This window comes from Triticum dicoccoides, chromosome 1A (assembly GCF_002162155.2).
Source record: "Triticum dicoccoides isolate Atlit2015 ecotype Zavitan chromosome 1A, WEW_v2.0, whole genome shotgun sequence".
Lineage (NCBI taxonomy): Eukaryota > Viridiplantae > Streptophyta > Magnoliopsida > Poales > Poaceae > Triticum > Triticum dicoccoides.
In genome coordinates, this window is record NC_041380.1 from 545,495,803 (window position 1) to 545,521,988 (window position 26,186).

At 43.2% G+C, this 26,186-nt stretch overlaps 7 non-coding genes and 1 pseudogene across 7 annotated transcripts; all 8 read right to left on the reverse strand.

The window, feature by feature from the left end:
• Window positions 1-14,910: 14,910 nt before the first annotated feature.
• Window positions 14,911-15,030, reverse strand: LOC119295835. The gene has a single exon (XR_005144359.1). It is a non-coding gene; the product is annotated as a small nucleolar RNA SNORD14 (small nucleolar RNA).
• A 199-nt stretch (window positions 15,031-15,229) lies between these two features.
• LOC119296505 lies at window positions 15,230-15,412 on the reverse strand. The gene has a single exon (XR_005145266.1). It is a non-coding gene; the product is annotated as a small nucleolar RNA Z112 (small nucleolar RNA).
• A 38-nt stretch (window positions 15,413-15,450) lies between these two features.
• On the reverse strand, window positions 15,451-15,521 carry LOC119296859 (annotated as a pseudogene).
• A 41-nt stretch (window positions 15,522-15,562) lies between these two features.
• Window positions 15,563-15,660, reverse strand: LOC119296594. The gene has a single exon (XR_005145324.1). It is a non-coding gene; the product is annotated as a small nucleolar RNA snoR31/Z110/Z27 (small nucleolar RNA).
• Window positions 15,661-15,701: 41 nt separating this feature from the next.
• On the reverse strand, window positions 15,702-15,794 carry LOC119297241. The gene has a single exon (XR_005145587.1). It is a non-coding gene; the product is annotated as a small nucleolar RNA snoR31 (small nucleolar RNA).
• Window positions 15,795-15,846: 52 nt separating this feature from the next.
• On the reverse strand, window positions 15,847-15,942 carry LOC119295889. The gene has a single exon (XR_005144458.1). It is a non-coding gene; the product is annotated as a small nucleolar RNA R30/Z108 (small nucleolar RNA).
• Window positions 15,943-16,029: 87 nt separating this feature from the next.
• LOC119296772 lies at window positions 16,030-16,133 on the reverse strand. Its single transcript, XR_005145379.1, has one exon. It is a non-coding gene; the product is annotated as a small nucleolar RNA Z107/R87 (small nucleolar RNA).
• A 184-nt stretch (window positions 16,134-16,317) lies between these two features.
• LOC119297176 lies at window positions 16,318-16,404 on the reverse strand. The gene has a single exon (XR_005145566.1). It is a non-coding gene; the product is annotated as a small nucleolar RNA U31b (small nucleolar RNA).
• Window positions 16,405-26,186: the final 9,782 nt, after the last annotated feature.

Here is a 26,186-nt window from a genome sequence, read left to right on the forward strand (position 1 = left end):
TCTTTCGGTTCAACCTAGCCTCTCGACAAACCCCTCGATGACAAAATGATTCTTTTGGTTCAACCTAGCCTCTCGACAAATCAAGGTCATCATGGCAATCATCAATAGTGGCATAATAAAAGAGCATCCATGACATATCAAGTTCATCATGGCAATCATCAATAGTGGCATAATAAAAGATCGTACATGACATATCAAGTTCATCATGGCAATCATCAATAGTGGCATAATAAAAGAGAATCCATGACATATCAAGTTCATCATGGCAATCATCAATAGTGGCATAATAAAAGATCATACATGACATATCAAGTTCATCATGGCAATCATCAATAGTGGCATAATAAAAGATCATCCATAACATATCAAGTTCCTCATGGCAATCATCTAGAGTGGCATAATAAAAGATCATCCAGGACATATCAAGTCTTCATTACACAACCACAAAACAAGTTCAACATGGCAATCCTCATCCATAATGAGTTCAACAGCCACAAAGCAACAGACACAACAAGTTGCAACATGACATAGTTTGGCAAAATGACTCCTTGGTTGGACTATCAGCTTGGGTGCATTACACAGCTAGTTGCCACTAGCATAGAAGTAATCCTTGAGCCTGTTTGGCCTCTTGGTGACCCTTCTACCTGCAGCTGAAGAACTTCTAGCCCTGTGATCAGTGGAAGGCCATGGAGAAGCAAATGAAGACCTTGGTGTTGGTGTAGTCCTTGTTGGTGCAACCCTTCCTCTAGCAGCTACAGATCTTGGAGCAGCAGAAGCCCTTGATGTGGAAATTGTGCTGGCAGAAGATGGAGTGGGTCTTGGAGCAGATTCTGGAGCAGGTCTTGGAGCAGCTGCTGGAGCAGGTGTTGGAGTAGCTCTTGGAGTATGAGTAGGAGCTGCTGAAGTTCCTACTGCAGCTCTTGGAGCAGCCCTATTTTCCTGAAACAAAATAGGTCCAGCCCTATTGTATCAGAAACAGTTTTTGCTAGCATCTTTGGAAATAAAAGTGCAAAAATGTAAATGTACCTTGTGCTTGTTTTTCGTAGCAGCAAGTGTTGGCTTTATAGCATCATGGCAGTTTGTGTACTTATGTCCCTGCCTTCCACAATTACTGCATGTAATTGTTCCAACCCTAGATGTGTCCTTTGGTTTTGGCACCTGAAATTGGCCCTTCCTTCTCTGGGTCTATTTTCTGCCCTTCTTTCTATGAAACATAGGTGGATCAATGTCCCTTGTATCAGTTCTTGTCCAAAGATCAGGACCTGGAATAGGATAGATCATTGGTTTGTATGCTGCAACATACATTGGTTTCTTGAAGAATTTATGAACAAAATCCTCAGGTTGTTGTTTTGATTTGTATATGGCAGACACTGCATGATTACATGGTACACCTGACATATCCCATTTCCTACAGCCACAGGTCCAATCTTTCAAGTTGACAGCATAAGACTTCTCACCACTACTGACCTGGAATAGATCTGGGCCTGCCATCATGGCCTTGCAATTCCTAGCCCATTGCTTGGCCTCTTCTAGCATCTCTGCATATGTTGGGGTAATTTCCCATCTGCCAGTCTGCCCTCCAATCCTTTTCTCATTGAACTTGACCATCAATTTGCTCCTGGCACCTTCAACCATTGTTTTAATGGGTTTTCCCCTAATATCCAAAATCATCATATTGAACACCTCACTAATGTTGTTGACTACTAGGTCAGTCTTATAGTTTGTGTCCATGGCATGCGTAGCCCATGTTTCAACAGGAATTGCCTTGAGCCACAACCATGCATCCTCACTCTCCTTTCTAATTTCTTCCATTGCTAACTTAAACCCATTTTCAGTGTAAGAGTAAGCAGCTGCATCCATATATTTCTTAAGTTCACCCCTCCTAAAGCCAGCACTTTGGAAATTTGCATAAATGTGTCTTAAAAAGTATCTTTGAGGCCAATTTGGAAATATTTGGTCAATGGCATTGAGAAGACCCTGATGACAGTAATGAAGGCACTAATTTAGTCACTAACTATGTTTTGCAACTAGTATCCCTAAGTAAGAAATAACGACACTAATTTAGTAACTAACTATGTTTTGCAACTAGTATTAATTTACCTTTTGTCTGTCTGAAATAATTGTGTAGTATCCAAATTCTCCTGATTGTCCACCAGTAGCTATCTTTAGTTGAGTGAGAAACCGGCACCAACTTGGAGTATCTTCCTTCTCAACTACTCCAAAAGCTAGTGGATATATGTTATTGGTTCCATCTCTACCTGTAGCAGCTAGGATTTGTTGACCTATGTTCAACTTCACAAAGCAACCATCTAGACCTGAAAACAATTACACAAGACCATAGTAAATTTCACAAAACCTTAATATGCTACACTTGTATACGAAATTGCACTAGTAACATACCTATGAAAGGTCTACATACTTTGAGAAAACCATCCCTTTGAGCTGCCAAACAAATGAACAACCTATGAAATCTAGGGTTTTGCTTGGATGCTCTTTCACAACTCTTGTTGTCACAATGCATCTGCTTCCTGGGTTAGTGTCAAGCACAGTCTGGAGATAGTCTCTTATCCTAGTATATTGTGCTTCCTGATCACCTTGGACCACACTGAGAGCTTGCTGTCTTTCCCTGTAAGCCTTCATCTTCCCAACCTCCACACCAAACTTCTCCTTTGTCTTGTCTACCACAGTCTCAATTCCTGCTTTTGGATCTGTCCTGAAACTATCCTCAACTGCTTTGGCCACATACCTATCCTCAATTCTCACCACTTGGGGCACATGTATGCTCTAATTGCAACTTCCTAATACAAAATGTTTTCTCATTTGCTATAACAGATGCAACCATGTGGAAGGGGCGGTCTTTCTCAACACAGTCAACAATTACCCTGTCTTTGTTGTTCCTATGGCAATGGAAGTTCCTCCTTTGAGTGACATGAAGATTAACCAAAGCTCTCCTGAACTGATAAACATCAGTAAAACACATGTGAAAGCATATTTGCTCCTGTGGGGCAAGCATGTTCTCATCATACCATTTCCTGGCCTTCCTCTTCTTTGCCCTTGACTTCCTGCCAGATAAGGAGCAGTAGAACACAATCTCTTCATCCGAATCAGCTTCAAGTTTCACATCTATGTCCTCATCAGACAATGGAACATAATATTCTTCAAGTTTAGCTTCTGAACTACAATGAGATCTTGTTGTGGGTCCTCTTCTAATAGGCAATTTCTGCATAGGTGCTGGTTCAACAAAGCTGTTGGAGATCGTAGCAGAAATTTAAAATTTTCTACACATCACCAAGATCAATCTATGGAGTAATCAAGCAACGAGGGGAAGGAGAGTGCATCTACATACCCTTGTAGATCGCTAAGCAGAAGCGTTGCAAGAACGCGGATGAAGGAGTCGTACTCGTAGTGATTCAGATCGCGGTTGATTCCGATCTAAGCGCCGAACAACGGCGCCTCCGCGTTCAACACACATGCAGCCCGGTGACGTCTCCTACGCCTTGATCCAGCAAGGGGAGAAGGAGAGGTTGGGGAAGACTCCATCCAGCAGCAGCACGACGGCGTGGTAGTGGTGGAGGAGCGCGGGACTCCAGCAGGGCTTTGCCAAGCACTACGAGAGATGAGGAGGGAGAGGGGTAGGGCTGCGCCAACATGGGAAGAACTTCGTGTGTTGGGCTGCCCCTTTGCCTCCACTATATATAGGGGGAGAGGGAGAGCTGCACCCCCACCTAGGGTTCCCACCCCAAGGGGTGCGGCAGCCCTAGATACCATCTAGGGTGGTGGCCACAAGGGGGAGAGGGGGAGGCGCACCTGGGGTGGACCTTAGGGCCCATCTGCCCTAGGGTTTGCCCACTTCCCCTCTTGGAGGCGCCTTGGGCCTTGGTGGGAGGCGCCCTAGCCCACCTAGGGGCTGGTCCCTTCCCACTATTGGCCCATGTAGGCCTCCGGGGCCCGTGGCCCCTCCCGGTGGTCCCGGTACACTATCGGTGATGCCCGGAACACTTCCGGTGGCCAAAACCATACTTCCTATATATCAATCTTTACCTCCGGACCATTCCGGAACTCCTCGTGACGTCCGAGATCTCATTCGGGACTCCAAACAACATTCGGTAACCGCGTACATACTTTCCCTATAACCCTAGCGTCATCGAACCTTAAGTGTATAGACCCTACAGGTTCGGGAGTCATGCAGACATGGCCGAGACAACTCTCCGGTCAATAACCAACAGCGGGATCTGGATACCCATGTTGGTTCCCACATGCTCCACGATGATCTCATCGGATGAACCACGATGTCAAGGATTCAATCAATCCCGTATACAATTCCCTTTGTCTATCGGTACGATACTTGCCCGAGATTCGATCGTCGGTATCCCGATACCTTGTTCAATCTCGTTACCGGCAAGTCTCTTTACTCATTCCGTAACACATCATCCCGTGATCAACTCCTTGGTCACATTGTGCACATTATGATGACGTCCTACCGAGTGGGCCCAGAGATACCTCTCCGTTACACGGAGTGACAAATCCCAGTCTCGATTCGTGCCAACCCAACAGACACTTTCGGAGATACCCGTAGTGCACCTTTATAGCCACCCAGTTACATTGTGACGTTTGGCACACCCAAAGAACTCCCACGGTATTCCGGAGTTGCACAATCTCATGGTCTAAGGAAATGATACTTGACATTAGAAAAGCTTTAGCATACGAACTACACGATCTTGTGCTAGGCTTAGGATTGGGTCTTGTCCATCACATCATTCTCCTAATGATGTGATCCCGTTATCAACGACATCCAATGTCCATGGTCAGGAAACCATAACCATCCATTGATCAACAAGCTAGTCAACTAGAGGCTTACTAGGGACATGGTGTTGTCTATGTATCCACACATGTATCTGAGTTTCCTATCAATACAATTCTAGCATGGATAATAAACGATTATCATGAACAAGGAAATATAATAATAACCAATTTATTATTGCCTCTAGGGCATATTTCCAACAGTCTCCCACTTGCACTAGAGTCAATAATCTAGTTCACATTGCCATGTGATTAACACTCACAGGTCACATCGCCATGTGACCAACATTCAAGAGTCTACTAGACTCAATGATCTAGTTCACATCACTATGTGATAAACACTCAAAGAGTTCTGGGTTTGATCATGTTATGCTTGTGAGAGAGGTTGTAGTCAACGGGTCTTGCCATATTCAGATCCCTATGTATTTCGCAAAACTTTATGTCATATCGTAGATGCTGCTACCACGTTCCACTTGGAGCTATTCCAAATTGTTGCTCCATTATACGTATCCGGTATCTCTACTCAGAGCTATCTGGATAGGTGTTAAGCTTGCATCGACGTAACTCTTTACGCCGAACTCTTTATCAGCTCCATAACCGAGAAACATTTCCTTATTCCTCTAAGGATAATTTTGACCGCTATCTGGTGATCCTCTCCTAGATCACCTATGTACCCTCTTGCCAGACATGTGGCAAGGCGCACATCAGGTGCGGTACTTCAGCATGGCATACCGTATAGAGCCTATGACAAAAGCATAGGGGACAACCTTCGTCCTTCCTCTTTCTTCTGCCGTGGTCAAGCTTTGAGTCTTACTGAACTTCACACCTTACAACTCAGGTAAGAACCCCTTCTTTGACTGATCTATTTTGAACTCCTTCAAAAACATGTCAAGGTGTGCATTCTTTGAAAGTATCATCAGGCATTTTAATCTATCTCTATAGATCTTGATGCCCAATATGTAAGCAGCTTTATCCAGGTCTTCCTTTGAAAATCACTCTTCAAACAACCGTTTATGCTTTCCAGAAATTCTACATCATTTCGAATCAACAATATGTCATCCACATATACTTATCAGAAATGTTGTAGTGCTCCCACTCACTTTCTTGTAAATACAAGTTTCTAGCAAACATTGTATAAACCTAAAAGCTTTGATCACTCCATCAAAGCATATATTCTGACTCCGAGATGCTTGCTCTAGTCCATAGAAGGATTGCTGGAGCCAGCATACCTTTTAGCATCCTTAGGATCGACAAAACCTTTTATTGTATCACATACAACTTTTTCTTACGAAAACTGGTAAGAAAACTTGTTTTAACATCCATCTGTCAGATTTCATAATCGAAAAATACAGCTAATGCTAACATGATTCCGACGGACTTAAGCATCGCTACGGGTGAGAAATTCTCATCGTAGTCAACTCCTTGAACTTGTGAAAAGACTCTTTCCCACAAGTCGAGCTTCATAGACGGTAACATTACCGCCCACGTCCGTCTTCTTCTTAAAGATCCATTTATCTCAATGGATTGCCGATCATCGGGCAAGTCCACCAAAGTCCATACTTTGTTCTGATACATGGATCCTATCTCGGATTTCATGGCTTCTAACCATTTGTCGGAATACGGGCCCACCATCACTTCTCCATAGCTCGTAGGTTCATTGTTGTCTAACAACATGATATCTAAGACAGGATTACCGTACCACTCAGGAGTAGTACATATCCTTGTCGACCTATGAGGTTCGATAGCAACTTGATCCGAAGCTTCATGATCACTATCATTAACTTCCTCTTCAACAGACATAGGCGCCACAGAAAACATCTTTCTGTGTTGCATCACTCTCTGGTTGAAACAAAGGTTCGACAACCTCATCAAGTTCTATCTTCCTCCCACTCAATTCTTTCGAGAGAAACTCCTTCTCGAGAAAGGACCCGTTCTTAGCGACAAACAATTTGCCCTTGGATCTGAGATAGAAGGTATACCCAACTGTCACCTTTGGGTATTCTATGAAGATGTGTTTGTCCACTTTTGGGTTCGAGCTTCTCCGGCTGAAGCCTTAAGCATCGCAGCCCCAAACATTAAGAAATGACAACTTTGGTTTCTTTCCAAACCAATGTTCATATGACGTCGTCTCAACGGACTTAGATGGTGTCCTATCTAAAGTGAATGCAGTTGTCTCTAACGCATAACCTCAAAATGAAAATGGTAGATCGGTAAGAGACATCATAGATCGCACCATATCTCATAAGGTTTGATTACAACGTCCGGACACACCATTACGCTGTGGTGTTCCAGGTGGCTTCAACTGCGAAACAATTCACAATGTCTTAAGTGTTTGCCAAACTCATAACTCAGAAATTCTCATTGATCGATCGTAGGAATTTGATCTTCTTGTTATGACGATTCTTAACTTCACTCTGAAATCGCTTGAACTTTTCAAACGTTTCAGACTTGTGCTTCATTAAGTAAATATACCTATATCTACTCAAATCGTCAGTGAAGATGAGAAAATAGCAATATCCACCGCACGCTTCAATTCTCATTGGATCACACGCATCAGCATGTATGATTTCCAACAAGTCACTTGCCTGTTTCATTGTACCTGAAAACGGGGTCTTAGTCATCCTGCCCATGAGGCATGGCTCGCATGTGTCAAGTGATTTAAAATCAAGTGACTCCAAACATCCAACGACATGGAGTTTCTTCATGCATCTTACGCCAATATGACTTAAGCGGCAGTGCCACAAGAAAGTGGTACTATCATTATTAACTCTACATCTTTTGGCGTGAACATGTGTATTACCACGACCGAGATTCAATGAACCATTCACATAGGGTGCATGACCATGAAAGGTATTATTCATGTAAACAGAATAACCATTATTCTCTAACTTAAATGAATAACCGTATTGCAATGAACATGATCTAATCGTATTTATGCTCAACGTAGACACCTGATAACATTTATCTAGGTTCAATACTAATCCCGAAGGCAGATGGAGCGTGCGATGGTGATCTCATCAACTTTGGAAACACTTCCAACACACATCGTCACCTCGCCCTTAGCCAGTCTCCGTTTAGTCCGTAGCTTTTGCTTCAAGTCACCAATAATAGTAACTGAACCGGTATCCAATACCCAGGTGCTACCAGGAGTACTAGTGAGGTACACATTAATAACACATATATACTTTGTTGAAGTTGCCAGCTTTCTTATCTACCATGCATTTGGGGTAATTCCGCTACCAGTGACCGTTCCCCTTACTATAGAAGCACTCAGTCTCGGGTTTGGGTTCAACCTTGGGTTCCTTCACTGGAGCGGCAACTGGTTTGCCATCCATGAAGTTTCCCTTCTAGCCCTTGCCCTTCTTGAAACCAGTGGTCTTGTTAAACCATCAACACTTGATGCTCCTTCTTGATTTCTACCTTTTGCGGTCTTAAGCACCGCGAACAGCTCCGGGATCAACTCCATACCTTGCATGTCATAGTTCATCACGAAGATCTAGTGGCTTAGTGATAGTGGCTAGAGAACTCTATCAATCACTATCTTATCTAGAAGTTTACTCCCACTTGATTTAAGTGATTGTAGCACCCAGACATTCTGAGCACATGCTCACTGGCTGAGCTATTCTCCTCCATCTTGTTGGCAAAAGAACTTGTCAGAGGTCTCATACCTCTCAACACGGGCATGAGCCTGAAATCCCAATTTCAGCTCTTGGAACATCTCATATGTCTTATGGCGTTCAAAAACGTCATTGGAATCCCGATTCTAAGCCGTGAAGTATGGTGCACTAAACTATCAAGTAGTCATCGGGATGTGTCTGTCAGGTGTTCACAACATCCACAAACGACGTTGTAGGGGTTTGCACATCGAGCGGTGCATCAAAGACGTAAGCCATCTGTGTAGCAGTGAGGACACTCCTCGGACTACGGACCCAGTCCGCATCATTGCTTACAATATCTTTCAACTTGGTCTTTCCCTAGGAACGTATTGAAATAGGGAGCAACAACGTGAGCTATTTATCTACAACATATTTGCAAAGACAATTTAGACTATGTTCATGATAATTAAGTTCATCTAATCAAATTATTTAATGAACTCCCACTCAGATAGACATCCCTCTAGTCATCTAAGTGAAATATGATCCGAATCGACTAGGCCGTGTCCGATCATCACGTGAGACGGACTAGTCATCAACGGTGAACATCTCATGTTGATCGTATCTTCTATACGACTCATGTTCGACCTTTCGGTCTTCCGTGTTCCGAGGCCATGTCTGTACATGCTAGGCTCGTCAAGTCAACCTAAGTGTTTCGCATGTGTTTCGAGGACATGTCTGTACATGCTACGCTCGTCAACACCCGTTGTATTCGAACGTTAGAATCTATCGCACCCGTTCATCACGTGGTGCTTCGAAACAACGAACCTTCGCAATGGTGCACAGTTAGGGGGAACACTTTTCTTGAAATTTTAGTGAGGGATCATCTTATTTAAGCTACCGTCGTTCTAAGCAAATAAGATGTAAAACATGATAAACATCACATGCAATCAAATAGTGACATGATATGGCCAATATCATTTTGCTCCTTATGATCTCCATCTTTGGGGCTCCATGATCATCGTTGTCACCGGCATGACACCATGATCTCCATCATCGTGTCTTCTTGAAGTTGTCTCGTCATCTATTACTTCTACTACTATGGCTAACGCTTTAGCAATAAAGTAAAGTAATTAAATGACGTCTATGTTGACACATAGGTCATAAATAAATTAAGACAACTCCTATGGCTCCTGCCGGTTGTCATACTCATCGACATGCAAGTCGTGATTCCTATTACAAGAACATGGTCAATCTCATACATCACATATATCATTCATCACATCCTTTTGGCCATATCACATCACAAGGCATATGCTGCAAAAACAAGTTAGACGTCCTCTAATTGTTGTTGCAAGTTTTTACGTGGCTGCTATAGGTTTCTAGCAAGAACATTTCTTACCTACGCCAAAACCACAACGTGATATGCCAATTTCTATTTACCCTTCATAAGGACCCTTTTCATCGAATCCGATCCGACTAAAGTGGGAGAGATAGACACCCGCTAGCCACCTTATGCAACTAGTGCATGCCAGTCGGTGGAACCTGTCTCACGTAAGAGTATGTGTAAGGTCGGTCCGGGCCGCTTCATCCCACGATGCCGCCGAATCAAGATAATAATAGTAATGGCAAGTAAATTGTCAAAATCGATGCCCACAACAACTTGTGTTCTACTCGTGCATAGAAACTACGCATAGACCTGGCTCATGATGCCACTGTTGTGAGATCGTAGCAGAAATTTAAAATTTTCTACGCATCACCAAGATCAATCTATGGAGTAATCTAGCAATGAGGGGAAGGAGAGTGCATCTACATACCCTTGTAGATCGCTAAGCGGAAGCGTTGCAAGAATGCGGATGAAGGAGTCGTACTCGTAGCGATTCAGATCGCGGTTGATTCCGATCTAAGCGCTGAACAACGGCGCCTCCGCGTTCAACACACGTGCAGCCCGGTGACGTCTCCTACGCCTTGATCCAGCAAGGGGAGAAGGAGAGGTTGGGGAAGACTCCGTCCAGCAGCAGCACGACGGCGTGGTGGTGGTGGAGGAGCGCGGGACTCCAGCAGGGCTTCGCCAAGCACTACGAGAGACGAGGAGGGAGAGGGGTAGGGCTGCGCCAACATGGGAAGAACTTCGTGTGTTGGGCTGCCCCTTTGCCTCCACTATATATAGGGGGAGAGGGAGGGCTGCGCCCCCACCTAGGGTTCCCACCCCAAGGGGTGCGGCAGCCCTAGATCCCATCTAGGGTGGCGGCCCAAAGGGGGAGAGGGGAAGGCACACCTGGGGTGGGCCTTAGGGCCCATCTGCCCTAGGGTTTGCCCCCTTCCCCTCTTGGAGGCGCCTTGGGCCTTGGTGGGAGGCGCCCCAGCCCACCTAGGGGCTGGTCCCTTCCCACTATTGGCCCATGTAGGTCTCCGGGGCCCGTGGCCCCTCCCGGTGGACCCCTGGACCCCTCCGGTGGTCCCGATACACTACCCGTGATGCCTGGAACACTTCCGGTGGCCAAGACCATACTTCCTATATATCAATCTTTACCTTCGGACCATTCCGGAACTCCTCGTGATGCCCGGGATCTCATCCGGGACGCCGAACAATAGTCGGTAACTGCGTACATACTTTCCCTATAACCCTAGCGTCATCGAACCTTAAGTGTGTAGACCCTACGGGTTCGGGAGTCATGCAGACATGGCCGAGACAACTCTCCGGTCAATAACCAACAGCGGGATCTGGATACCCATGTTGGTTCCCACATGCTCCACGATGATCTCATCGGATGAACCACGATGTCAAGGATTCAATCAATCCTATATACAATTCCCTTTGTCTATCGGTACGATACTTGCCCGAGATCCGATCCTCGGTATCCCGATACCTTGTTCAATCTCGTTACCGGCAAGTCTCTTTACTCGTTCTGTAACACATCATCCCATGATCAACTCCTTGGTCACATTGTGCACATTATGATGACGTCCTACCGAGTGGGCCCAAAGATACCTCTCCGTTACAGGGAGTGACAAATCCTAGTCTCGATTCGTGCCAACCCAACAGACACTTTCGGAGATACCCGTAGTGCACCTTTATAGCCACCCAGTTACGTTGTGACGTTTGGCACACCCAAAGAACTCCTACGGTATTCGGGAGTTGCACAATCTCATGGTCTAAGAAAATGATACTTGACATTAGAAAAGCTTTAGCATACGAACTACACGATCTTGTGCTAGGCTTAGGATTGGGTCTTGTCCATCACATTATTCTCCTAATGATGTGATCCCGTTATCAACGACATCCAATGTCCATGGTCAGGAAACCGTAACCATTCATTGATCAACGAGCTAGTCAACTAGAGGCTTACTAGGGACATGGTGTTGTCTATTTATCCACACATGTATCTGAGTTTTCTATCAATATAATTCTAGCATGGATAATAAACGATTATCATGAACAAGGAAATATAATAATAACCAATTTATTGTTGCCTCTAGGGCATATTTCCAACAAAAGCCCTCTTCTTCCACATCAGCCTCACAAAATAAATCTTCTGGCTCAGAATCACCTTCAAAAACCCTCTTCCTCTTCACGTCTTTTATTTTCACATGTATGTCTCCATCCTCATCCTCTTGCTCATCTTTAGAGCTATCAGAATGCATCAGATCTTCCTCCTCCATGTTTTCTTCATCCTCCATGTTATCTTCTTCGATGTTATGTTCTTGCACTTCTGGAATGTCAGCAAACTCATTAAGGAAATCATCTAGATCTGCAATAGTTGCCCGCTTCCTCACATTGCAACTCTCCTGAGTGATAAGATATTCTCCACATGAGTCCTCTGTGTGTACACTGACAATTGGAGCAAATCATGCTGCATGTTCTGCTTTTTCATTTGTCTGACTTGCATACAACACACCTTCTTCATCTACATTATATATTTTAGGTGAACCTATCTGTGAAATAGGAATTTGCTGCTCATCTCCAATGTTAATCTGCAGTTCTGCCCTCTCAATCTCTCTACCTTTCATAACAGTGATAGTAACACACATCTTGTCCTCATATAACTCCAACATCTCTTCAACATCTTCATCACTCCTGATTAGTTGCATCCCTGACATTCCTACACCACCTTCCTTCACGTAATACATGGAATCACTCTGATCATAACCCTGAATCCCAATGATAGTAACATATTCAGGTATGTTATATCTGACTGATACAATCTCCTTTCCAGATTGTCACATCCTTGGAAATGGAATATCACTTCCCATGGTTCATCATCATCCAAACTGCAATTTATAAACAATTTAACTTAATAGTACATTCAGTTAAACTACATTCAGTTCAACTATAATTCATGTCAACATGAAACACAGGTGGCGGTACATTCAGTTAAACTGTAATTTATGTCAAAACACAGGTCTACATTCGGTTACACTATAGTTCAGTTCCAATGCCAGTTAACACTACTTTCAGTTAAACTAGTTGAAAATATTTCCAGTTAACACTACTTTCAATTAAACTATAATTCAGTTCCAAATAATTTCAGATAACACTAAAATGTATATTGAGTACACCTCAAGATAGCTAATACATACACGAACAAATAAACATGAACAATTCAGTTAACTCTAATTCCTAAATTTAGTTAACCATAATTCCTAAATTCAGTTGGCTAAGAGCAAAGTATAGACTACACGAAAAATTATACAGAGCTAAGCATTCCTAGCCAATTCAGAGAGTTAACAGGAAGAAGAAGACTCATTCCACGCCGCCTAGGCCAGAGGTGAAGTGGTGGCTCTGTGTAGGATTTGCCTTCCAGACCTGGGCCAATGATGCTGCCGCCCGTGAAAAAATGTCATCGGAGGTGGGCTTGAACTTGCTGCCACCTTGCTCGTCGAGCTCCTCTCCGCTGCCGGTGAAATATCCACCGTTGCCAGGAACCCTAGCACGGGGGCGGTGGGAGAGCGAGGAAGGGCAGTGGGAGAGCGACGAAGGGTAGAGTGGGCAACGGATTCAACGAAATTGAGGTCGCTACCGGCACATCTGCCGCCGCCGCCGTTGGTGGCCATGGGGGAGATGTGAGCACGAGCGGGTAGCCAGGGGGAGTCGAGACGCGATTGGGGGGAAAGTGGTGGTAGGGTTCGAGCAGCTCGTTAGGCTTAGCCCGACGCCGTCTAACGGCACGTCACGGCCGCCGTCTCGCCCTGCCCACGTGGCCCCTGACAAAGGGACCCACCGGTCAGAAATCCACTCAAACGCTCTAAATCACTATATCAACGTTTTTTGAAAACTGTCACCCCAATGTTGGTGTTTTTTTGAAAAAAACTGAATGGTGGCGGTTTTCTGAATTAGGGTCCCCAATTGTGATGGTTTTTTGCAATTTACTCCTTCCATTGACATTGCACGTCTCAACCCATCATCTCCAAGATAACGTAAAAAGTTTCCTAATACACTTATTGCTTGGCTCAGATAGCTGTCCTACAATTACTAACATTAGCTCCCTTGGAATAGTGTATTGAATTAATTCTTACAGAAAGGAAGAGTATCAAACAAATTACTCCTGACAAGTCATGTGGCTTCTTTGCTCCAAGGTTCCCATCTCCCTCTTCCTCTTTTCAATTCTGGACACGGGCTGGAGTAGCGCCCCATCTTTCTCTCTCTCTCTCTCTCTCTCTCTCTCTCTCTCTCTCTCTCTCTCTCTCTCTCTCTCTCTCTTTCAGTTCTGGACACGCGTTGGCATAGTGCCCCTTGTTCTACACTTCTTGGTGTAGCGCCTCTTCTTCCTTCTCTTCATGGGTGCTGCCATGAATTCCTGGATAGCTTCCTTCATTCCTTTCCTCTGTTGCTGAACCACTTCTTATGTCTTGGTGAGTAGACGACACTGGGCTGGATTGTGGTTAGTGCTTTACACATAAAACAGGTGACTTGCATAGTGGGACATTCTTCACCCAAGTGACTCGCTTCACAGTAGGGGCATCCATCCTGGTGTTCCTTGTAGGTGTGTCCTATTTCTTCAGAGATTTTGCATGCGCGGTGCATCTTCATGTTTGGATCAGAGCAATCCAAGAAAATTATTGTTTGTTGGTGCTCAGATTCTATGGATGTATAGGAGCAGCTCATGGGGATTTCCCATCAGTAATCACTGCACCATAAAAGGTTCAAATCACTAAATCAGCAGTCCCACAAGAACTAGAATTATACAGACAACAAAAAGCAAACAAAAAAACCAATATAGTGGAATTTGGGGGCAAGCGTAACCCAAGATCCATCTTGATGGATTTGCGCTCTAAGCGCCACCTGAACTCGGGAGCGCTGTAAACTCGAATGCACCAAGAGAACAACAGCCAAACAATGGGACAGTGCACCTCGAGTCAAACAAATGAAACATCAACACATAAAAAATGAAAGCATCAAAGAGGAGTCTTAGGCGACAGCTGCGAATGTTTTGAGAAAAAAAATCAAGCTTTCAATTTATCAACATTTGCAATGCAAAAGTAAGATAGAACTAAATATAAAATGGGGATGTTAACAAGGATCAGACATCCAAGGAAGGAATTAGCAGCATTGGCTCTCAAGCCTGACTGGGCGAAAGCTCTTAGGCGGCAACTGCGAATGTTTCAGAAACAAGCCACAAATTTATCATCATCGCCATAACATATCCTCAAATCATATCGACGACAACTTGTTAGCTAGTCATAACAAAATTTAATCACAATAACCAGTTCTGTAGACCGACCAAAATACAGTCTCAGGTTAGGCCGAATAGCCCCTGATGTCCTTTTCCTTCTAAACTAGCTGCAACAAATAATTAGATACAATGCAGAAAACAGAGCAAACAAGTTTAAAGAGAATCACTCAAGGACCCGCTTAAAATCAAGCACACAACTAAACCAAACCAGCTGCAAATGGAGATTCCAGCCCAGACCAAACCACAAAGGTTGTGGCCAAATGAGGATACTTGCAGTGAGGAGAAGCAACTATTGTTTACATTGTTATATGGCACTTCCTATGGTCTGATAATTTAAGAACAGACAAAATTAACTATATATACTAGGACCTGAAGCTATTGGTATTAAGCCGTGAAAATATCATCATTTAGAATCTGATGGTAATTCCAACAAAAAGCTAATCATCATGGGCTTCAATTGCATAATAACTCAAAATAAAATCGGTGCAAACAAGGCGTATCATCAGAATATAAATGCCTTCTCATTCACAGGTAAATAAGCACTGTGTCAGAAGGTGTCCTAAGATTGTTTCAAGGTTTCGTCCCATGATACTCACGAAATAACAAAATAAAACAATTGAAAAACTGATCTCCAATGGATTCAGTTGCAAAGATGACATCACACGGGCTGCTCAAGCCACCCTCGGATCGAGTGTTGAATTATAAATCAATACCTCCTCATGATCCAAACAGATCTTGTAAGAAGCAAACGATGAATAACAGTAAAGATGGATACATAGTTGCTCAGTGGTGGCAATGTTTAATTGGTTCGGTTCTGCCAGCGATGTCGTCAATGCTTTCAGAAGAGGGAGCTTGTTATCCTCATCGCAGCTACGTCCTCCAAAGCAAACAAACACATCAAACACAAAAAGACGCATGAAAGATAAACAACAATGGACGACAGGCTAAAAAAACAGGTATCATATGGCTCGGTCCAGCAGGATAATTGGCATACAAATCGATTCCTGAGAGAAAACCTGTGATTTGGTCTATTGATCTTGAATATTTGCAAATCTTCACTGCCATCATCCAAGGAAAATAAAAATTCAGAAAGAATGTCGAACCAAATGAGAAAGGCTCACACTATTCATCAAAAGCGTCATGAAAGCATGATATCTTAAAATAAAATTCCTGTCTTATTTTGATCAACTAACAATACATAAGTAAGCATAGCACCATACGACCACTATGTAGTCAAATTTTCATCTACGAAGTCAGATTCATAAGTATGTCAATCAGCACAAATGTACCGACGCAGATCCTAAGACTCGGGCGACAAATATGAAGTCATCATCCTCATAGCTACAATATAGCCAATTAAAAATTAGGTAGCTAGGTTCCTATATCATTACAACTATATCTGCTCTGTTTTATCCCAATTTGTATCATCTTGTACTCTACATAATTATTACAACTGGTACTACATGAAAGTTCTAAAAGAATTTTAGTTGTCCAACAATTTGCATCACAAACTGGTTCTTAGATTATATTTAAAGAATACCCAGAAGACATATCAATAACATCAAGCAAAAGTAAATGGAAAGGAGCTGAGTAAGAACGTAGCGATTGATAGTCAAACACCTGATACATCATATTAAGTGAATTTTCGCATCAATGCTCCAAATCCAAGCAAAAGAAAAAAAACCTTAAATTTAGGATATGGTTTCTCAGATGCAGTTGTTAAACATAATATGTGTCACATATGACAGAGTCCAAGATATCCAAGAGGTTGCGCAGGATCTAGGAAGATAGCTAGTTTAAGTTACATGTAATTCTATCTTCTCTTATCCCTTGTAACCAGTTCTATCTCTTGCTCTCCAAGTTGTAAACCTCCTGTAATATCTCCAACAATGTATGCGCTACAGGGAGGTGCGCCCCTGCCTATAAACACGTAGCACGTCGCCTCAGGTCGAGGCAAGAAGTTTCCGCCTATCGCACATGGTAATCAGAGCCTCCTCTTCCAAACCCTAGCTTTTGATCTCCACCAGTGCCAGCCATGTCTTCCTCCAGTGCCACCCAATCCAATCTGAGCGGTCAGGTCACGGAGAAGCTCTCCCGGACAAACTACGTCCTGTGGCGCACCCAAATCACGCCGCAGTTGAGGGGAGCAAACCTCTATGGCTACGTCGACAGCACCCAGCCAGAGCCGTCCCGCCTTCTCGTCACCAAGGACAAGGACGGGAAGGAGTCATCCGAGCCCAATCCTCTCCATCCCATCTGGGTAAGGGAGGACCAGCAGGTTCTAGGCTACCTACTCAACAACCTCACCAAAGAGGTGCTCATCGCGGTCACCGCGGTCACCACCGCACATGCTCTCTGGACAGCACTCGCAGGTATGTTCTTGTCACAGTCCTTGAGCCGCGTCAACAACATCCGCACTGCCTTGATCAATGCACAGAAAGGGAACCAATCGATGGCCTCCTACTTCGGCGCCATGCGTGGCCTTGCTGATGATCTCGTCGCGGCCGGCAAGCCCATCCAGGACGATGATCTGATCTCGTATCTACTTCACGGGCTGGAAATGGACTACCAGCCGCTCGTGTCTGCCCTGGATGCCCGCGTCACACTGGTGTCCCTCGATGAGCTCTACGCCATGCTGAGCAACTTCGACCAGTGTGTCGCCTAGTACCACAGTGCTGGCGGCGGGTTCAAGTCTTCGGCGAACGCAGCAACCCGCGGGCGTGGTGGGTACTCCTCCCGTCACTGCGGTCCTCCTCGCACCAAGGGCAAGCACAACAACGGCAACACCAACAACTCCGGCTCCCGCGGCGGTCGCCCCAACTCCACCAACAACAGGGGTCGCCGCGGCGGCTCCAGCCGTTCGTGTCCCGACGCCATTCGCTGCCAAATCTACGGCAAACCAGGCCACACTGCCAAAGACTGTTGGTATCGTTTTGATGAAGATGATGCCTCCTCTGAAGATGATGACAAAGTTGCTGCCGCCGCTGAAGGATCCTATGGCGTCGACACAAACTGGTACATTGATAGTGGCACAACCAATCACCTCATGGGGGAGCTGGAGAAGGTGATTCTCCGTGAAAAGTATCACGGGAAGGACCAGATTCATACGGCCAGTGGTGCAGGTATGAGCATACGTCACATTGGTCACTCGGTTATACGTACCCCTTCTCGTAAAATTCATCTTCACAAAATTTTGCATGTTCCTAGTGCCAACAAAAATCTCCTATCCGTTCATCGCATTACCATTGACAATCATGTCTTTATTGAATTCCATCCATTTTTCTTTTTGATAAAGGATCAGGCCACGAAGAAGGTACTATATCGAGGTAGATGCGTTCGAGGGCTTTACCCGTTGATTCCGGAGCTTAGGAGATTCAATAAACAAGCCTATGGTGTTGTCAAACTTTCTTCAACACATTGGCACGATCGTTTAGGGCATGCCTCTTTTCCTCTTGTTGAACGTTTGCTTAGGAAAAATAAGCTCCCGTTTGTTGGTGAGCGGAATGTTGAAACTATTTGTGATTCTTGCCAAAGAGCAAAATGTCATCAATTACCTTATCCTATTTCTACAAGTGTCTCTACTCAACCATTGCAATTAATTTTCTCCGATGTTTGGGGCCCTACTCCTAGTTCTGTTGGTAGACACATGTACTATGTAAGTTTCATTGATGACTATAGCAAATTTTCTTGGATCTATCTTCTTAAGAAACGATCCGACGTTTTTCAAGTGTTCAAAAACTTTCAAGCACTTGTTGAACGCAAGTTCGATAGCAAGATCATTGCTGTCCAATCCGACTGGGGAGGGGAATACGAGAAATTAAATTCCTTCTTCCAAACACTTGGCATTTCACACCATGTGTCATGCCCTCATGCTTACCAACAAAACGGTTCTGCCAAACGCAAGCATAGGCATATAGTTGAAGCTAGTCTAGCTCTTTTAGCCGGTGCTTCCATGCCTCTCAAGTTTTGGGATGAAGCGTTCCTCACCGTTGTTCATATCATCAATATGCTCCCAAGCCATGTCATAAACAATGAAACCCCCATAGAACGGCTTCTTCATGTCAAGCCCAACTACATATCTCTACGTGTCTTTGGTTGTGCATCTTGGCCCAACCTCCGTCCCTACAACTCTCGCAAACTCATGTTCAGATCTAAACAATGTGTTTTTCTTGGCTATAGTGCCCAACACAAGGGTGTTAAGTGCCTAGATGTTTCCACCGGGCGCGTTTATATTTCCCGTGATGTTGTGTTTGATGAGAAGAAATTTCCCTTTGCCGACCTTCATCCTAACACCGGTGCTTTACTCCGTAAAGAAATCCTCCTTCTACCATCTTCTCTCACCGGCCTTGATGAAGGGGAACGAAACCATGATGATCATATGTTGACTAACCCTCAAACCATTGTGCATGAGTTGTGTGATGTTGCAGAAGAAAACGGAATGCAAAACGATGAAGAAAATGAAGTGCACGGGCCATATTTCATGTGCCCCAAACCAGGGAACAAATCCACCTCGGGATCAGTTCCCGTGGCAGAGGCAGACCTGCCCAGTAGATCGTCCTCAGGATCCGCCTCTGCTGGCAGGGGGCAGAATCCCCTTAGGAATCCGTGCCATCAGCTGCGCGTGGAGCCGCCGACAGCGCGCGCGCGGCGAGCGAGCCCGCGTGTGCCACGCGGCCACCAGCGATTCACGGCGGCGTCTCCATCAACCCGAGCGAATCACGCGCTGCCGCCTGTCCGCCTCCTATTGGGTCTTTGGGGGCCCGGTTTCTGGTCCAACCCGTGTGCTACAAACGACACGACCCACGTCGGCCGACGTGCGCGGGACCCGCTGATACGTCTCTATCGTATCTACTTTTCCAAACACTTTTGCCCTTGTTTTGGACTCTAACTTGCATGATTTGAATGGAACTAACCCGGACTGACGCTGTTTTCAGCAGAATTACCATGGTGTTATTTATGTGCAGAAACAAAAGTTCTCGGAATGACCTGAAACTTCACGGAACAACTTTTCGGAAATAATAAAAAATCCTTGCAAAAGATGAAGGCCAGGGGGCCACCACATGTCCACGAGGGTGGGGGCGCACCCCCTACCTCGTGGCCCCCCTGGAGCTCCTCCGACCTCAACTCCAACTCTATATATTTGGTTTCGGAGAGAAAAAAATCAGAGAGAAGAATTCATCGCGTTTTACGATATGGAGCCGCCGCCAAGCCCTAAAACCTCTCGGGGCTCCGGAGAGGGGAATCCGTCGCCATCGTCATCATCAACCATCCTCCATCACCAATTTCATGATGCTCACTACCGTGCGTGAGTAATTCCATCGTAGGCTTGCTGGACGGTGATGGGTTGGATGGGATCTATCATGTAATCGAGTTAGTTTTGTTAGAGTTTGATCCCTAGTATCCACTATGTTCTGAGATTGATGTTGCTATGACTTTGCTATGCTTAATGCTTGTCACTAGGGTCCGAGTGCCATGATTTCAGATCTGAACCTATTATGTTTTCATCAATATATGAAAGTTCTTGATCCTATCTTGCAAGTCTATAGTCACCTATTATGTGTTATGATCCATTAACCCTGAAGTGACAATAATCGAGATACTTACCGGTGATGACCGTAGTTTGAGGAGTTCATGTATTCAGTATGTGTTAATGCTTTGTTCCGGTACTCTATTAAAAGGAGGCCTTAATATCCCTTAGTTTCCGTTAGGACCCCGCTGCCACGGGAGGGTAGGACAAAAGATGGCATGCAAGTTATTTTCCATAAGCACGTATGACTATATTCGGAATACATGCCTACATTACATTGATGAACTGGAGCTAGTTCTGTGTCACCCTAAGTTATGATTGTTACATGATGAACCGCATCCGGCATACTTCTCCATCACTGATCCATTGCCTACGAGCTTTCCATATATTGTTCTTCGCTTATTTACTTTTCCGTTGCTATTGCTATCATCACTACAAAATACCAAAAGCATTACTTTTGCTACCGTTACCTTTTGCTACCATTACCACTACTATCATATTACTTTGCTACTAAGTACTTTGCTGCAGATACTAAGTTTCCAGGTGTGGTTGAATTGACAACTCAGCTGCTAATACTTGAGAATATTCTTTGGCTCCCCTTGTGTCGAATCAATAAATTTGGGTTGAATACTCTACCCTCGAAAACTGTTGCGATCCCCTATACTTGTGGGTTATCAAGACTATTTTCTGGTGCCGTTGCCAGGGAGCATAGCTCTATTCTTTGAGTCACTTGGGATATATATCTGCTTATCATTATGAAGAACTTGAAAGATCCAAGAACTAAGATTTATCCCTCAACTACGAGGGGAGGTAAGGAACTGCCATCTAGCTCTGCACTTGATTCACCTTCTGTTTTGAGTAAGCTTGCGACAACTCAACTTGCTTTTGCTATTCGTTCTGATATGTCGCATGTTATTGATGATGCCACTTCTGCTATACATGATACTTATGATGAAACCACTTCTATGCTTGATACTACTGTGCCACTTGGTGAATTTCTTGATGAACAACTTGCTAGGGCTAGAGAGAATGAAAATATTGAATTTGATAATATTGATGAAAGTGATGATGAAGACTCATCTGTTATTCCTGAGGGTTATGTTTTTGATAAAGAAGCTTCTTTAGCTATTTTAGCTTGCAAAGATAGATACGAGCTCAAGAGGTTATTAGCTTAATGGAAGCAGCAATCTCTTAATGCTAGAATGAAACCTGACCATGCTTTTGCTACTTCACCTATCTTTGTTACTGATAAGGATTATGAATCCTCTGTTGATCCTGATATAATTACTTTGGTTGAATCTGATCCTTTTCATGGCTATGAATCAGAAACTGTTGTGGCACATCTTACTAAATTAAATGATATAGCCACCCTGTTCACTACTGATGAGAAAACTCGTTACTTTTATATCCTTAAAATTTTTCCGTTCTCATTAAAGGGTGATGCTAAGATATGGTTTAATTCTCTTGACCCTGGTTGTGTGCGTAGTCCCCAGGATATGATTTATTACTTCTCTGCTAAATATTTCCCTGCTCATAAGAAACAAACTGCTTTAAGGGATATATATATATAATTTTGTGCAAATTCTCCCACAAGCTTGGGGGAGGCTTCTCAAGTTACTTAATGCTTTGCCTGATCATCCTCTTAAGAAAAATTAAATACTTGATATCTTTTATAATGGACTAACCGATGCCTCCAGAGATTACCTGGATAGTTGTGTTGGTTCTGTTTTCAGGGAAAGAACACCGGATGAAGCTGAAATTCTATTGAATAATATGTTGACAAATGAAAATAATTGGACACTTCCGGAGCCAATTCCGGAGCCTATTCCTAAAACAACTCCGAAGAAGAGGGGTATTCTGTTTCTCAGTCCTGAAGATATGCAAGAGGCAAAGAAATCTATGAAAGAAAAAGGTATTAAAGCTGAAGATGTTAAGAATTTACCTCCTATTGAAGAAATACATGGTCTTAATTTACCGCCTATTGAAGAAACATATGATCTTAATCCTTTACCTATTGAAGAAACTCATGGTCTTGATAACCCGACACAAGTAGTAAAGGTAAATTCTCTCTATAGATATGATAAAGCTGAAATTCCATTTACTAAGTTTGCTAGCCCATGCTTAGATGAGTTTGCTAAATTTATGGTTAAGCAAGAAGATTTTAATGCTTATTTTGGTAGACAATTGAAATACAATTCAAATATGCTTGAACACTTGGGTTATTATATGGCTAATGTCAAATGTGAACTTAAACTTATTAGTAAACATGCTTCTATGGTTACCATTCAAGTAGAACAAGTACTTAAAGCTCAAAATGATTTGCTCAGTGAATTGAATAGTAAGGATAATGATAATGCTATTAGAGTTATGACTAGAGGTGGTAGAATGACACAGGAACCTTTGTATCCTGAAGGCCACCCTAAGAGAATTGAGCAAGATTCTCAGAGAAATAATGTGGATGCACCTAGTCCTTCTAAAAGGAAGAAAAAGAAAAATGATAGAACTTTGCATGCTTCTAGTGAACCTGTTATTGAAACACCTGAGAATCCAAATGATATTTCTATTTCTGATGCTGAAACACAATCTGGTAATGAACCTGAGTCTAGTGATAATGTCAATGATAAATGTTCATGATGATGCTCAACCTAGTAATGATAATGATATAGAAATTGAACCTGATGTTGATCTTGATAACCCACAATCAAAGAATCAACGTTATGATAAGAAAGACTTTGTTGCTAGGAAACATGGTAAGGAAAGAGAGCCTTGGGTTCAGAAACCTATGCCTTTTCCTCCCAAACCATCCAAGAAAAAGGATGATGAGGATTTTGAGCGCTTTGCTGAAATGATTAGACCTATCTTTTTGCGTATGCGATTGACTGATATGCTTAAAAGAATCCTTATGCTAAGTACATGAAAGAAATTGTTACTAATAAAATAAAGATACCGGAAGCTGAAATTTCCACCATGCTTGCTAATTATACTTTTAAGGGTGGAATACCAAAGAAACTTGGAGATCCAGGAGTACCCACTATACCATGCTCCACTAAAAGGAACTATGTTAAAACTGCTTTATGTGATCTTGGAGCCGGTGTTAGTGTTATGCCTCTCTCTTTATATCGTAGACTTGATTTGAATAAGTTGACACCTACTGAAATATCTTTGCAAATGGCTGATAAATGAAGTGCTATACCTGTCGGTATTTGTGAGGATGTGCCTGTTGTAGTTGCGAATGTTACTATTTTAACGGACTTTGTTATTCTTGATATTCCCGAGGACGATAGTATGTCTATTATTCTTGGAAGACCCTTTTTGAATACTGCAGGGGCTGTTATTGATTGCACTAAAGGCAATATCACTTTTCATGTTAATGGTAATGAGCATACGGTACACTTTCCGAGGAAACAACCTCAAGTTCATAGTATCAACTCTATTGGAAAAATCCCAACGATTATATTTGGAGGTTTTGAATTTCCTCTTCCTACTATCAAGAAGAAATATGATATTCTTATTATTGGGGATGTGCATATCCCCATTGAGGTAACATAGTGTTATTCGAAATTTCTCCGGTTCCATGTTATTCGGAATGAGTTCGTTAACAAGACTTGAACAACCTTGTTAGCAGATTCCTTTTGATGATCATGAGATGGATGAAACTAGAAGGCACAACCTTCTGTACCCCACTTTTACTTTCTGTTATTTATATTAAATAAAATAAAAATAAATATTTTTCTGTCTGTTATCTGATTATCCGTGCAATATAAAAATACCTCGAAAATAAAAGTTCTCCAAATGCCCTGAAATTTAAATATGATTTTTTCTAGAATATTTGAGAATATTTGGCACTGAGAACATAGCAGGGGGGGTCAACCACCTGCCCACGAGGGTGGAGGGTGTGCCCTACCCCCTAGGGCGCGCCCCCTCCCTCATGGGCCCATGGTGGCCCTCCTCCACTTATTCCTACACCCATACACTCCTTCCTCCCACAAACATGAATATCCAGCTCAAGCACGAGTTCTAGCTCACTTTGCTGCCATTTTTGATATCCTTGCTCAAAGCACCTCTCACAAAACTGCTTGGGGAGATTGTTCCTTGGTATGTGACTCCTCCATTTGTCCAATTAGTTTTTGTTCTAGTGCTTTATTCATTGCAAATTTTTGCTACTTAGGTGACCCTGTTCTTGAGCTTGCATGTCAAATTTATATGGTCAAAAGTAGTTTTGATGCATGATAGGCCCTAGGCACTTGTAGGAGTAGTTGCTATCAATATTATTGAGTTTGGTTTACTTTTATTTTGAAGTTACAAAAAAATTCAGAAATTTTTCAGAGGAAGAAATATGCTTAGGAAAATGTTCCAAGGTGGTTCTTCAAGGAAGCAAGGACCCAGGCTTGCAATGCGTGATGCTGATGAAGAGCCACCAAGAGATGCTCCAGTGCGTCCTTGTGAGTGGCCTTCTGAAAACTTTATGGATCAAGCGAGAATTAAGGAAGAATTTAACACATATTTGCGTAACGTTGATCTTGTGAGCTTCAAGGAAGAAAAGTGCAGCCAGTATCACCATCTCACTAGTTCCTTTGTGAGGAGGTTTGAATTTTCATCTTCAAGTAATTCTCCAACTATCCTGTTTGATCTTTATGAAAATTCTTACACTATGGACTTAGAGGATTTTACCACTGCTTGCAAACTTCCATAATGGGGTAGTATCAGGGATCCTCGCAAATCTGAATTTAGAGATTTTCTTGCTAGTATAACTGTGGGAGAATCTAGAGATATAACACAAGCCACCATAGGGAGCATTCACTTTCCCGCTATACATTATTTTGCTCTCTTCATAGGTAGATGCATTAATGGTAAAGATGAGGCATGTCACATGTGTGTCCCTGACTTCAGTATTCTTAGGAGTGCTGTGTTAGGAGACAAATCTTATAATTTAGGAGCCATTGTTGCACGTAGGTTGCATCTTAATAGATTTAATGGAGATTTCTTTGGTGGAATTTATGCAACCCACATAGCTAATTTTCTTGGTATAGCCATACGTGAAGATGATATTGAACTACCTCCTGCTTACCTAGACTTTAATGCTATGGTTCACCACCAGTTTGTCGAGAGGAATGAATCACCTCTCCAGTATTGTTTAATCTTTGACAGATGTCGTGTTGTCCATATTACTCTCCCTGCTCCTGCCTTCTTTGATTATCAGGAAAAAGGAAGATATGTTATTACCAGAGAGGAGGCATATGAGTACGAGAGGAGGGCGGAGGCCGCTCGTCGCCACGCTGCAGCTCGGGAGGCGATAGCCGCTGCTTCTCAGTACGACCCCAACTTTTACTATGGATATCCACCAGGCCAGCCGTGGCCATAGACCAACTTAGGCCAAAAGTCTAAGCTTGGGGGAGTAAGTATTTCTCACCGACATTACATTTATGTTCACACACTCATTGCTAGATGTCGGTGCTCATACTTTTTCCTTGTATCATCCATGCTAGTTTCTTTCCTTTTTATGCTTTTTTCTTGTGTGTTTAATAAACCTTAAGAAAAACCAAAAAAAATAGTTGTAGCTTTTAATCAGTTTAATTTCCATGCTTGTAGTAG